Source organism: Eubalaena glacialis, chromosome 4 (assembly GCF_028564815.1).
Source record: "Eubalaena glacialis isolate mEubGla1 chromosome 4, mEubGla1.1.hap2.+ XY, whole genome shotgun sequence".
Taxonomy (NCBI): domain Eukaryota; kingdom Metazoa; phylum Chordata; class Mammalia; order Artiodactyla; family Balaenidae; genus Eubalaena; species Eubalaena glacialis.
The window spans coordinates 181,538,003-181,553,569 of NC_083719.1; the positions used below are offsets into that span (position 1 = coordinate 181,538,003).

The 15,567-nt window shown below is 47.6% G+C and overlaps 1 protein-coding gene across 1 annotated transcript in view; it reads right to left on the reverse strand.

Moving 5' to 3' along the window:
• The window catches only part of ARHGEF18 (Rho/Rac guanine nucleotide exchange factor 18), a 59,993-nt gene extending 46,518 nt beyond the window's left edge, over positions 1 to 13,475 (reverse strand). Inside the window, exon 1 of the mRNA XM_061190610.1 lies at positions 13,389 to 13,475. The gene's annotated coding sequence lies outside the window, so the exon portion shown is untranslated. The remainder of the gene's footprint in view (positions 1 to 13,388) is intronic.
• Between the last annotated feature and the right edge of the window lie 2,092 nt (positions 13,476 to 15,567).

A 15,567-nucleotide genomic window follows, 5' to 3' on the forward strand; every position in this document is an offset into this window, starting at 1 on the left:
TTGCACAGAAACGAAGACCCAACACGGCCATAAATAAATAAATAAAATTAAAAAAAAAAAAAAAAAAAAAAAAGTACATTTATCTACTTTAAGCTAACTATTGAAGGCATATGACTTTTAAAAATAAATGCTGGCCTTTTGTGATGAGTTGATCATCTCTGAGCACTCACAGGCTGGAGGTGAGGCCCTGGGCTGGGCTTGGTCCTCCCGCGGGCAGCCACCTATCGGGCAGCGTGTGGAGTTCAGAAAACCCATACTGACAAGGTAAGGACCACCAGGGCAGGCTCTGCCCCAGATCTCCCGTGTGACTCATTCATGCCCCACGAGAACCTGTCCTCCTCCAGCCGGCTGGTCCAGAGCATGGGGAAAAGCTGGGGTGGCTCCTTGGAATGAGGAGTCCTGAGTGAAAAGGGGCTTGGAGGAGCAACGGTCGGGAGAGTAAGACTCGGAGACAGATGCCTGTCCTGCAGCAGGCATGGCAGGGCCTCCAATTCAGGGCAAGGGCGTGCTCCTGAGACAGGCTGGGGGTGAGGAGTTCCCTGCACAGTGGCTGGGGATCCCAGGCTGCAGATGCCCCTGGGGTGCAGGGGACAAACGCAGTTGGAGAGAAGACATACCTGCAGGGCAGAAGTGAAGGGGAAGGTCAAGGAGGCCCAATCTGGGAGGTTTCTGAACCCACTCGTGCAGTAGTTACATCTGTAAAGTTGTTGCGAACACTGAGTTAGTGGATACCGAAGCCGTTGCTTCTAGGGCAAATCTGGGGTTAGGTTCCAAGAGCCTCTAGTCATATTTTCATCAACCCATTAATACAGAACCTTGTGTGATGTGTGATTCTGTTGAAAGGCGACTTACTGAATATATATCGCTGATTCATTAACACTGAACTCGTGGCCAACAGCTCTGTAACTCACAGAGCTCGTGGAACACACGTGTTTTCCCCAAGAGGGAGCATCACAGCCTCCCTGGGCTTAGGACACTAGACAGAGCTTCAGCCCTAGGCTTGGGGGCCATTTTCAAAACAGCGAAATTGCCAACAGAAAGCACAAGAATGCAGAAAATGTGGCACTAAATACACCACAAAAAGGATGCTTGTTTACAGAACAAGCTGAGACGGGGAAGGCGGGAAGGCGGAGTGTGCAGTTCAACCTCAGCCAGGAACGCGCTGTTGAATGGCAGAGAAAGCTCTGTGAGCACTGACTTGGGGGGATTACAGATAAACTTTAGCCAGTAGGTGAATTCGTGAATACAGAACCCACAAATAATGAGGAGGGTACTGCATTTTCATGTTTTACTTAGGAAACTCCACGCAGGTGGGGATCTCTGTGTTGTTGGTTATGGGCACAGGGCCTGGTGCAGGGTGGATGCCCAATAAATATTTGCTCGGGGGAGGGAGAGAGGCAGGGAAGTAAGGGAGGTGCCTGGTCTGGGGTTTGGCAGAGAGAAACGAGGAGAAACAAAGTGGGGTGGAGGGGCAGTCGGGGAGGGGATGCCTTGTGCGCAACGGTTCTGTGGTGGGCCTTAGGGGGCCCCTGGGGGTTACACTTTATCCTTGAAACTGAAGCTACAGAAAGGTTTATGCATGAGGGTATTAGTTCCGATTTGCCTCTGGAAGTAGCGGATGCGACCGGGCAGCAGACTGGAAGGGGCCGAGGGTGGAGGGTGCCAGGACCACCGACCCGGGGGTGGGGGACGGGCAGGGCAGACTTGGGGCCAGGAGGGGGAGCAGTGGCGGGTTTGGCCCAAGCTGCTTGGGAGGACTCGGGGTGATGGCAGGTGGCAGCTAGACACAGGAGTGGGGCGCTCAGGAGACAGGTTTAGAAGAGGGATGGAGATTTGGGCAGAGGACGGTACCCGAAGCCAAGGAGTAGACAAGATTCCAGGGCTAGGGAGACTGCTTTGCAGAGCTGCCTGGGGACTGAGTGGGACAAGACACGGAAATGACAGCCCTGAGGGGCCCTGCTTTGTTGCAAGTAGTATCGGAACAGGAAAGGGGGGCGAGGAGTAGTTCATCTCAGAACCACTAGTTCAAACTATTATTATTATTATCAACTGAAATCTCTAGGTTTTCTCACAGGCTGTCATTCAGTCCTATTTTCCCATCCTATATTTCCATAGTTGCTTATTTAGACCAGTGGTTGATTCAGATCCCTGGGAGACATTTGGCAGCATCTAGAAACATTTTTGATCATTACTACCAGGGGTTATGGGGGGTGCTCCTGACATTGAGTGGGTCACCACCAATGATGCTACTCAGCATCCCAACCACGGAGAATCAGCTGGCCCCAAATGTCCACGGCGTCCAGGCCAGGAAATGCCGAGTTAGATCCAGGCATGGGAATCGAAACATTCCTTGCCCCGAAGCCCACCTTGCTGGCTTCAGCTAACTACTTCAGTCGCTGAGATTTGGGGGCCCCGATTTTATGACACAGAGATGGAGGCCACCCCTCCAGCTTTGATAAGCAAACTTTCCACATCTTTGCTTTTCTAAATGACATGGTAGGGACTTCCCTGGTGGTCCAGTGGTAAAGAATCTGCCTTCCAATGCAGGGGACGTGGGTTCGATCCCTGGTCAGGGAACTAAAAAGCCCGCATGCTGCAACGAAGACCAGACACAGCCCAAAAAAAAAAAAAAAAAAAAAAAATTACATGGTAAATGACTGGTGGACAGAGCAGAGGATGGAACCTGGGGGGCGATCTCCCTCTAATTAACTCACTAATTAACGCCCTTTGGGAACTTTCATCCAACTAGTTATAAGCCTGGCTAAACGGTGATTAGCTCAGAATTATCGTAACATCTCTGTGTGTTTCTCACTTCTGCCCCCAAGAATGATGTCCAGGACCCGATCTGACGCTTCCCATCTCCCCACGTTCCACTCCGTTTTCCTGGTCTACTGACTAGACGGTCACCTGCCAGAAGAGGAAATGAGGCTGATGTGACACCATTTCTTCCTAATGATTCATGCTGGCTTTCAGGCTCATGACTTCAGCTTTGATAACCCACTCTTCTGGGGGACAGGGGGATGACAGCGGGTTGGCCGGTCTCTAGTTGGGAGACTGCCCTGAGCCAATTCTTCTGCTTCCTTCCCAGTCTTGGGACCATACTTACCAGACACCAGTCTTCTGGTGGAATGCCTGGAGATGTCAGAGGTCATGGGTATCTAAGACTTGCTTTTAAGTTCTTACAACCCTCTGGTGTCAGATGCAATGAGTGTAGAGAAGTCTTACCATTTAACGATTAAAAAACAAACAATCTGATTCAAAAATGGGCAAAGGGTGTGAATAGACATTTCTCTAAAGAAGATACAGAAATGGCCAATAAGCACGTGAAAAGATGCTCAACATCCTTACTGCTAGGAAAATGCAAATCAAAACCACAATGAGATGCCACTTCACACCCACTAGGATGGTACAATGGAAAGTAACAAGGGTTGCTGAGGATGTAGAGGAACTAGAATCCTCATATGTTGCTGGTGGGAATGCAAAACAGTGCGGCTGCTATGGAAAAGTGTGGCAGTTCCTCAGAAAAGTCAAACGTAGAATTACCATATGATCCAACAATTCCACTTCCGGGTATGGACCCAAAAGAACTGAAAGCAGGGACTCAAATAGATATTTGCACACCCGTGTTCATAGCAGCATGGTTCACAATACTCAAAAGGTGGAAGCAACCCAAGTGTCCACTGACAGATGAATGGATAAACAAAATGTGATATATCCGTAAAATGTAATATTATCCAGCCTTAAAAAGGAAGGAAATTCTCACACCTGCTACACCTGGGTGAGGACATCATGCTCCGTGAAATAAGCCAGTCACAAAAGGACAAATGCTGCATGACTTTACGTATACGAGGGACTTAGTGTAGTCAAATTCTTAGAGGCAGAAAGTAGAATGGTGGGGGACAGGGGGCTGGGGAGTCAGCGTTTAATGGGGACAGAATTTGGGAAGATGAGAAAGTCCAGGAGATGGGTGGAGGGGATGGATGCACAGCAATGTGAATCTATCCTTAAAAATGGTTAAAATGTTTTCTTAAAAAAAAAAAAAAAAAAGCACAACTAGAGCTGTAGGAGACTTGACCTGCGGAGCAAGCATGTGCTGCTCATCCATCGTGGATTTCAGCTTCCGCCCACGAACCTGACATCCCCGGGACAGAAGACGGACTCAGACAGCACTTAAGAACGTCATTCCTCCTTCTCTACTGACAGCTGTCCTGCGTGATGGATGGGACCCTGAGAGCTTCGTTGAGGAACTGGTTCCGACACCCAGGGACCCCCATAGTGCTCTGTAAGTGGCCTGGAAGGCAACCTGTAGTGCTCGCTCCTCAGAGCTCCCTTAGCATTTGACAAGGATGGTTCATGGAAATAAGGGGGAAAAAACGCTCCATTTATGTTTTGAGTCATTCTGCTGAACAAGTTTAACCACTGCATGGGGCGGGGGAGTGGGGAGGCGGGGGTGTCCCTGGAACTTCTTACCAAGAGTAAACTAGTAATCAGCATATGATCCAGCAATCCCACTCCTGGGCATATATCCAGAGAAAAGTCTAATTCGAAAAGATACATGCACCCCAATGTTCACAGCAGCACTATTTACAGTAGCCAGGGCATGGAAGCAACCCAAGTGCCCATCAACAGATGAATGGCTTAAGAAGATGTGAGATACACACACACACACACACACACACACACGAAATGGAATATTACTCAGTCATAAAAAAGAATGAAATAATGCCATTTGCAGCAACATGGATGGACCTAGAGATTATCATACTAAGTGAAGTCAGACAGACAAAGACAAATATCATATGATATCACTTATATGTGGAATCTAAAAAAAATGATACAAGTGATCTAATTTACAAAACAGAAATAGACTCACAGACATAGAAAACAAACTTATGGTTACCAAAGGGGAGAGTGGGGGGGAAGGAGAGATAAATTAGGAGTTTGGGATTACCGTATACACACTACTATATGTAAACCAGGTAAACAACAAGGATCTACTGTATAGCACCGGGAACTATACTTGATATCTTGTAATAATCCATAATGGAAAAGAATCTGAAAAAGAATATATATACACACACACACATATATATATTTCTGAATCACTTTGCTGTACACCTGAAACTAACACAATATTGTAAATTAACTATACTTCAATTAAAAAGAAATTCTATAGTGATTAAAAAAAAAAAAAAGAGTAAACTAGTAAGAATCACACCTAAAGGATGACATTGACCACCAACAGAAATGGCCTTCCAACATGAGGTCGAAAAAGGGCAAATCTGGTCGGGAGCACAGAGGTATGACCCTGACACTTTGGTATGAACACAGCTGGGAAAGAACATGAGGAAGACACCCCTGCACTGTCCAGGCTTGTCCCAGAGCTTATCCACTCCCCTTTGCTCCATTTCACACTACTTTCTGGTGGCAGGAAGGAGGCACCTTCAGTCTCATCCACAGGGAGTTCAGACCCTAAGAAAGCATATGCCTCGTGGGTAAGTATTTCTCGTCCCTCTGAGTACAAGGCCAGATGCTTGTACTGGCCCCAGCAAAACCATTCCACCCCCTTAGGCCCCGCCAGGAAGGGCAGCCGGCTTTTCGTCATTGGCGTGTTTTAAACAATTATGTTAATTCAACTGACTGTCCAGAAATCAAAACGACATGACTGAAAAACACTTTAATGAAAACAGATGATTTTGAAAAGATTAATTCAGGTGTAGCTACTACACATCTGAAATCTTCCAGAAAACCCCAACTGGCCTTATTATATATTATTACTATTTTAAAAACATTTAATGCAGGAAACACAGAGCAAATGTTAGCAAGAGGTGGCTGGAAGGAGGGCAGAGGAAATCAAACACTTCACAGAGGCCAGTGGGTTTCTCTTTCAGCAGATAAAAAGCATTCTGTTAAAGGCGGAAGGGAAGAAAGAAAAACTTGCACCTACAACGCCAGGAAAAACAAACAAACAAACCTGTTTGCTTGCAATGGCCTGGGAAATTATTCGAGGGCACTGCATTTCTGTCAAAAGACAACCGAAATGGTGTGAGGGGTAGGTGAGGCTTAGCAAGACCCTCCATGGGGAGTCCCCAGTGCAAACTCACACCTGCGAGGAACTCCTGTCCCTCCTGCACCTGTGTCCCTCCCCAAATTTACAAGATCAGAGTCATGGGCCTAGAAAGAGAACAGGAAAAGTCATGAGTCTATTGTAGGGGGTGGCAGACTCTGGCCTGTGGGCCAGCCACCTGTTTTTGTAAATAAAGTTTTACTGACTCCCAGCCATGCCCACTTGTTTCTGCGTAGTCTGGGGCTGCTTTAGCAAGTTGGGTAGCTGTGACCGAGGCTGTGTGACCTGCAGAGACTATAATATATACTCTCGGGCTCTTTACAGAAGAAGTCTGCTGAGCCCTGGTCTACTGTATCTCATTGGTTTGTTTTGGAAAGGAGGGCCTATTCCCAACAATCAAGATGCACCCAGCAGGGCTCATGGGGCATGGGAAGCTCCCATTTTTAATCCCCGACACACACAAGGGAATGGAATAAAGGAAGCAGCAAAGTGGCTTAACGGTGTGGAGTCGTTACTGAATTCCAGAGCCCTGAAATAGCCCATGCTGGTAGCAAACAGGTATGAGGTGGGTTTCTGAGCATCTCAAGGTCCTCACCAACCTAAGAATGCCAGCTCTAACCAGCTCCTATATTAGGAAAATTCCAGAACCTTGCAAAACCTTCATTAGTATTCCTTTTAGTGCTGCAACGGTGTGAGCTCGAATATATTTTAATATATCTCATGTCTCAAGGTCAGGAAGAAAACACGTTCATGTACTTATGTAAGCTAGGTGCAGGGCTAGGCAGACGGAACATTTTTTTCCCTCTCTAAGGTACAAGAGTTTTGTATTTGATGAGGGTGGTATTTGAACGCATGGAGAAGGAGCAGATTATTCAGAGTACAGGCAAAGAGCCAAACATTTTGACCCACTGTAATATATTAGGCACCTATTTATACTTTATAGCAAATTATATTCACAGAGGATTCAGATTTAGAAGCTTCCAAGCAAGGAACTAGTTCTCCTTAAGATCTCCTCTTTCCTCTTCTTACTTACTGGGTTCCCGAGAGTGAGCCGAAGTTCAACACTTAACTTTAAAATACCTGAAAATTACAATGTGTTCTAAAGAATGTAAGAATGAAGTACTAATAACCCCCGTAAACTTGTTCTCGTTTACAAGTCACTGGAAATAGAAAGTTCCTGAGGAGGGTGGAACAGGGTCCCCCCCAGATTCATGTCCACCCGGAACCTCAGAATGTGGCCTTATTTGGAAATGGGGTCTTTGCAGATGTAATCAAGTCAAGGATCTCAAGATGAGATCATCCTGGATTTAGGGTGGGCCCTCCTAGATCCAAAGGACGGTGTCTTTATAAGGGAAAGAAGAGGGAGATTTGGACGCAGACAGACACACCGATACAGAGACAGACAGACACACAGAGAGGAGAAGGCCATGTGAAGATGGAGGCAGGGGCTTCCCTGGTGGCGCAGTGGTTAAGAATCCGCCTGCCAATGCAGGGGACACGGGTTCGAGCCCTGGTCCGGGAAGATCCCATATGCTGCGGAGCAAATAAGCCCGGGCGCCACAACTACTGAGCCTGTGCTCTAGAGCCCACGTGCCACAACTACTGAGCCTGCGTTTCACAACTACTGAGCCCACATGCCTAGAGCCTGTGCTCTGCAACGAGAAGCCACCGCCCTGCAACGAAGAGTAGCCCCTGCTCGCCGCAACTAGAGAAAAACCGCATGCAGCAACGAAGACCCAACACAGCCAAAAATAAAAATAAATAAAATAAATTTATTAAAAAAAAAAAAGATGGAGGCAGAAGGATGGATAAACAACAAGGTCCTACTGTATAGCACAGGGAACTATATTCAATATCCTGTGATAAACCATAATGGAAAAGAATATGAAAAAGAATATATATATGTATAACTAAATCACTTTCCTGTACAGTAGAAATTAATACAACATTGTAAATCGACTATATTTCAATTAAAAAAAAAAAAAAAAAGATGGCCAAAGCCAAAGATCGCCTCTGGCCACCTCTAGAAGCTGAAAGAGTCCATCAAAAGGAAGGATCCTTCCCTAAAGCCTTTTGAAGAAGAATGGCCCTGCAGACACCTTGATTTCAGACTTCTGGCCTCCAGAACCATGAAAGAATATATTTCTGTCATTTTAAACCACCCATTTTGTAGTCATTTGTTACAGTAACCCTAGGAAACTAATACAGTTCCTCAAAAGTCAGCGTTATTGTGTCACCAAGTGCTTCATCCTTTTCTAAACATTTTTTTACCATCTGGTGCACTGGGACCCCGGGGTGGCATTCTGACACTGAGGACCAGTTGAGGACCAGGCCCATTCATGAGTTGGGAAGACAGTTTATAATAAAATAGAATAGAAGCTACCAGAGTAAAACTTTGGATCCCATGGGGGTGTGTGTGTGTGTGTGTGTGTGTGTGTGTGTGTGTCTGTGCATGTGTGCGCATGGTTATGGCATCACTGTGTAAAATGTTAGTTTTCATTATGATCGTGGTCAAAACCAAACACACAATAGTGTCCCAGAAGCCCCCATATCCAGGCCCATCTACAAGGCAAACCTTCCAGACCAACGGAAAACAACCCCAGTTTTTAAACATCTCCAGGGACAGTGTTTAGTTTTACCATCTAGAAGGCCTTCAGATTTCACCTTAACTCCGTTTCTGCTTTTTGTTTGTTTGTTTGTTTATCTTTTGGCCTTGCCTTGCGGCATGTGGGATCTTAGTTCCGCGACCAAGGATGGAACCCGCGCCCCCTGCAGTGGAAGCGCGGAGTCTTAACCACTGGACCGCCAGAGAATTCCCTCTGCTTATTGACTAGAGATCAGTTGTCCAGGCAAAATCCATAGAGACAGGAAATAGATTTGTGCCTGGGGACAGGGAAATGGGGGGTGACTGCTAATGAGTAGGAGATTTCCTTTTCGGGTGATGAAAATGTTCTGGAATTAGTGGAGATGGTTGCACAACTCTGTGACTATATTAAAAAACACTGACTCATACACTTTAAAAGGGTGAATGCTATGGTATATGAATTATAATATCCCAATTAAAAAATGCAGCAGCAGAATGGCTGACCCTGTGGATGGCAGAGCTCTCCCCAAAGCTGGGGGCCTTCCCCTTTGATCAGAGCTCTGGGAATATTCTAGAAGAGGGAGAAACACCACAAGGAAGGTTTCAGCTTCCTGATCATAAGCGGGGAGGGGGTGGGGGTGGGGAACCTGGTGACAAATTTAGAAGCACTGATTTACCAGATGTGAATTATAATTGGGCCTTGGATTTCTGAAGTAGACCACTGTGGTTGTACTTCGTTTAAGAAAAAAACTATATATATATGTATGTAGATATATATTTGTTTTGAAAAAAAATTAAAAAAAAAAAAAGCAAAGTTGTGTTCACTGTTGTAACCCTAGGACCTGGTTCACAGAGGGTGCCAGGTAATAATCTGCTGAATGAATGAATTAATGAATGAACGAACACACCGAAACACTGCAGGAGCACTCCACACGCAATGACAACCCTAGGAAATAAGGAGTGGTACTATGTTTCTAATTTGATAGACAGGAAACTGAGCATTAGAGAGTTTTAGTTGCACCGCCAATACCACGGAAGCAGACCTGAGCTCCCTGCTGCCACCTCTGTGTTCACAGTGCTCACGGCTATGTGTGCAGAGAAGGGGCTGCAGGGCGGGTCAGCGAAGGTGGGGTGACAGCGGCTTGCTGGGGAATGTTAAAAAGCCAGGAATGTTAGAAGCTTCCGTGGTAGAAGGACAGACGGAAAGGGAAATGAGATGGCGCAGGGGTGTGCATAGGAGGCTCCCAAGTCAAACAAGAAGGAAAACCAGGTGTACGAGTTTCCTATTGCTTCTGTAACAAACTACCACAAACGCTGGCTGAGAACAACACCAATCTATTCTCTTTCGGTTCTGGAGGTCCGAAGTCTAAAACAGGTCAAGGGTTTCCCTGGTGGCACAGTGGTTAAGAATCCGCCTGCCAATGCAGGGGACACGGGTTTGATCCCTGCTCTGGGAAAATCTCACATGCCGCGGAGCAACTAGGCCCGTGCACCACAACTACTGAGCCCATGCAGCGCAACTACTGAGACTGCATGCTGCAACTACTGAAGCCGGTGCGCCTAGAGCCCGTGATCCGCAACACGAGAAGCCACCGCAATGAGTAGCCCCTGCTCGCCGCAACTAGAGAAAGCTCGCGCGCAGCAAGGAAGACCCAACGCAGCCATTAAAAAAAATAAAAATAAAATAAAATAAAATGTAACCACCCACAATGCGTTAACCGTATATACTCTAAATTAAACCTTTAGAATTTTTTTTTTTCAAGATACAATGGCAAATCAGCTGTGTATTTGCTACTTTGAATGTAACCAAATGCTACCTGAATCTCGGTGGAAACTATGAATCTACCTAAGAACAAAAGCAAAGAAACGCCAGTTGAATTTAGTTTACACCCATGGCAATTTTAACCACACAAAAAATGAGCATAGCTGCAGGGGTCCTTTCCCTGAGACCTCCACAAGGACATTATTTTAATCACTCTGCCCCTCCCCCGTCAGCCACATTCCTCCTCCAGAAAAATTCCTACCGGCCGCTCCAGAGCTGTGACTGGAATTGTTTTGCACCTGGAAAGAGGGTTTTCAAAACAGAGCAGCTCTTTGCCACTTTCAGGGGAAAAGTAAAGTTTAACTAACAAATAACAAAGAAACAGTGATTGGGCTGGACGTAACAAAGACCTCTGAGCTTAAAATGACTTAAGAGAGCCCCGATGAAAATGTTTAGATTAAAGTGTTTAAAAAGTCATCGATGGAATTTGAGGAAATGGAAACAGGACCCAGGATGAGTGAAGAAAAATGAAGGAGACCTTGACACAAGGATCAGAAATATGTTAAACACGTGGAAGGTAAACACCCAGGGAGGCACAGCTGGTGACCACAGCCCTAGTCCCGGGCACTGGTGACATGGGCAACGGGCCCTGCAGCCAGCTGTAATCGTTACTGTGTGACAAGAATGAAAATTATACCACAGTTTCTGCCAGGAACAACGTACGTGCCACCACAACTTTCAACGTGGGGGCATTCTCAAGTCGACTGAAGGAAAAAAGAGAAAAAAAAGAATCAAAGAATCCCTTTCTCCTTTCTCTCAGGTATGCCATTGAAAAGGGACGTAAGCAATACAAACCCCAAACAAGTTACATTTACAAGAATTAAATTTAGTATGCCCGCCGGCTGTATGCTCTTACTGGATTTAGAGCAACCTTTTTTTGTTCTCCTTTCCCACTCAAAAGGGCTTGACCCATAGAACTAGCAAGCTATTGATAAAGCATAAAACTCTGACCCAGTCCAAACAACCAAGATGCTCAAACTTTCCAGACTCTTTATTACTTGGAATGTCAACTTAAAAATACAGGCCTGGGATGGATGGAAGGAAGGAAGGAAGGAAGAAATAATGCCATTTGCAGCAACATGGATGGACCTAGAGAATATCATGTTAAGCGAAGTAAGTCAGAAAGAGAAAGACAGGGCTTCCCTGGTGGCACAGTGGTTAAGAATCCGCCTGCCAATGCAGGGGACACGGGTTCGAGCCTTGGTCCGGGAAGATCCCACATGCCGCTGAGCAACTAAGCCCGTGCGCCACAACTACTGAGCCCGTTCGCCTAGAGTCCATGCTCTGCAACAAGAGAAGCCACCGCAATGAGAAGCCCGCGCACTGCAACGAAGAGTAGCACCCGCTCGCCACAACCAGAGAAAGCCCGTGCGCAGCAACGAAGACTCAATGCAGCCAAAAATAAATGATAATAAATAAAATAAACATAAAAAAATCTTATCTATAAAAAAAAGAGAAAGACAAATATCACATATCACTTATATGTGGAATCTTAAAAAAATGATACAAATGAACTTATCTACGAAGCAGAAATAGACTCACAGACATAGGAAACTTACGGTTACCAAAGGGGAAAGGGGGAGGAGGGATAAACCAGGAATTTGGCATTAACATACACACACCTGTTGTTTACCTGTTTATATAAAAAGCCAGTAAACAACAAGGACCTACTGTATAGCACAGGGAACTATACTCAATATCTTGTAATAACCTATAATGGAAAAGAATCTGAAAAAGAATATATATAACTGAATCACTTTGCTGTACACTTGAAACTAACACAACTTTGTAAATCAACTGTACTTCAAAAAAAATTAAAATTAAAATACAGGCCTGGGGGCATGCCATATGCACGGAGTATATAACATTTATTGAGCATTCACCATATGCTAGGCGCTGTGCCATGCACCTTACACATATGATCCCATCAAATCCCCAACCAATCCTTATTCCCAGTTTAAAGGTGGGGACACTGACTGAGACTTAGTGGTGGAAACTGGCACCAGAACCCAGATCTGATTTGACACTCAAGCCTGCGCTCTGGACACTTCTCCGTACAGCTCCAGAATTACTCATTCACCCGGATACCTGCAAAATCATCCTCAGATCGCCCTTGGCCATAGGGCTGTTCACCTGTCCTGAACTCTCTCTAGTCAACAAGAAGGGACTCGCCCTTCCTCGCTCCTGGCTGGAGTTCCACTCTCCCAGAACGGAGGCAAAAGGGAGAAAAACTGTGTTCTTCGCTTCTGTGGTAAAACTTCGCGAACACTTTTGACCCCTTGGGCCAGCCATCTCTTCTACCGCTTCGATCTCAACAGAGCACCAGGCAGAAAAGACAAGGAGAAGACAGCTACAACAAACCGTGCAAGGACCAAGGGCCTCTCATTCCTGCACCGCACCATCTAAATTCTCCCAAAGAGAGAAACTGGAGAGAGAACTAGGGAAGACCCAAAGCACACACACTTCGTATGTTTTTGTTACCCCAACGATCAGATCAATTGTCAGGAGGACGTCTGCTCCGCGGAAAAAGTGCTGCTCGGAGGCTTCAAGTCCCCCAGTGCTGGGTATTGTTATGGTTATCGCCACATCCCAGGTCCTAACCCCGGGGAGCTCCAGAACCTGGAACCCCTGTCCTTTCCCGGCTGAACCACGGAGGTTGCACCGCCCAAGCGCTGGGGCTCGGACAGAACCGGCGGGGATCGTCTGCGCTCTGCATTCGCCAAACACAGCCCACATGCACGGAAGGGGCAGCCTGCACTGCAGGACCCGCCCGCCAGTTTGGACGAGCCCATGGGGGCCGGGCCCGAGGCCGAGGCAGCCCCGGGGGTCCAGCGCCCGAGGCCGCCCCCGGGCCCCGACGGCGCCTCCCCGGGGCCCGAGCCCCGTTCTCCTCAGCCCCGCCCCGCCGGCCTCACCTCGGTCCCCCGCAGGTCACTCGCCGCCCGCAGCTTCGTTAGCGTCCCGGCAGCCTCTGCCGCCCCGCCTCCCGGGATCCACTGCCGCTCTCAGCCCGGAGCCGGAAGCGGGAAGCCGCGCACGCGCCGCTCCGCCCCCGAGGGCGGACCAGAGGGTGTGGGCCCGGAAGGGGGCGTGGCCGGGAGGCTCGGTGGGTCCCGGTAACTAAGGACTTGGGTTGAAGCTGAACCTGGGGCGTCAGGCAGGGGTCGTTCGCTCGGTTTACCTGGGGCGAGGGGACTGAAGAGTATTTGCGAGGAGGGTGAGAGTGATCCTTGAGGGGCGGGTTAGTGGAGCAGGGGGGCGCCTACGGACGATCCTGAGGGGAAATCCGCGGGGTGGGGGGCTTTTTTGGGAGGGGGTCAGTGGGGCGCTGGGGTATCTGTGGGACTGGGGGGCGCTTAGAGAGGATCCTAAGGAGAGATCAGCGGGGTTGGGGGGCGTTTTGTGGGGTCAACAGGGGCCTGGGTGATTAGCGGGACTGGGAGGTGTTTCCTGGGAGAAGATAGCAGTGCTGGGGGGGCGACTTGGGGAATTAGGGGTGTCTGGAGGCGGGAGTTGGGGTACAGTGGAAGCCTGGGGGCATCTAAGGGGGATGAGTCCGGGGGCGAGAAGTCTGAGAGGGGAGAGTACAAGAAATGGAGAGAACAGCTCTGTCTCCTGTGAAGAAGTAGCAGCATAGATTACAGGAAATGAAGATTACAGGTCTTGGAAAAATGAGTCATATATCTCTCAGGTGGTCCCAGACACCCCAGCATAGGTACCACCAGATACCCCAAACACATACCAGACACCCAGGCAGATGCCATCAGATACTCGCTTTCAGGCACCCGCAAATAGGTCAGACACCCACGTAGGTCTGTTAAATGCCCCCAAACTATTCAAAATCTGAAAAACATGCCAAATATCTCAAAAGTACCGGACACCTTCATCCAGGAGCCATCAGATACCCCCATACAGGCTTTCAGACACCCAGAAACATACCAGAAACCCCACATGGACACTTTCAGACACCCTCCAACACAGATGCTATCAGATACCCCCAAACAGGTGTTCAGAGTCTGAAACACATGCCAGACACCCACACACAGATGTTTTTAGACACCTATAGCCATGCCAGATGTCTCTCCAAGTGTCAGCACCCCTCAGGTGCCATCAGCCATCCAGGTCCTGAGGCTTCTTGTCTAACCCAGGTCCCCCATAAGTGGAGGGGGTGGGCAGGAACCAGGAGAGGGGCCAAGCGCCTTTCACCTAAGGCCCAAGTTGTTCAACCAGGTCAAGGTCGCCCCAAACCAAACTCACCTCAAAACACACACAATCTGTGGTTGAGAGCTCTCAGTTCAGACACTGGGTGGCAAAATCCCCAAGCGACCTGCCTTCACTTTAAGTTTAGGCTTCATGATCAAGAGAGGGAGCATGTCCAGGGAGTTGTAGGGTCCAGAAGTGCAAGAACCCCACCCCAGTTGAGGCCATCAGATACCCCCCCGCCAATTGAGGTCAGAAGCCCAGACACAGGTATTTCGAGGTCTCAATGGATCTGTAAATGTTCACTCTCTGAATTGCTATGACTTTTGGACTTTATCCCAAAGGCAATGGGGAGCCATTGAAGATTGTAAGCAGGAAGAATGGCATGATCCTTATTTCTGTAGCCCCCTTGGTTATAGAAACCTTCAGGTTGACAAAGTTCTCCCCTAAAACCTTTTCAAGGGGCCTGTCAGGAAGGAGAGGTATCTCTTGTCTTCCTTTTATCCATCCAACCCTTTTCTGCATTTTATTGAGTCCTTATCATGGGCCAGGGACTCTGCTAAGAGCTAAGGAGCTATATGTCTATAGCTGCATTTCTCAGTCTTGGTACTAATGACAATTGGGGCTGGATAATTCTCTGTCGTCAGGGGCTTCTGTGCATCAGAGGATATTGAACAACATCCCTGGTCTCTTCCCATTAGATGCAAGTAGCACTCCTAGTCCTGACAACCAATAATGTCTCCAGATATTGCCAAATGTTCTTTAGGGGGACAAAATGGCCCTTGGCTGACAGCAATTGGCCTCAGAGACGCTCAGAACTTACAGTCACCTTATGCTGGCTTCCTGGGGAGGTGGCCCTTAGCTTTGTTTTAGAGAATGAGTAAGAGTTATGTG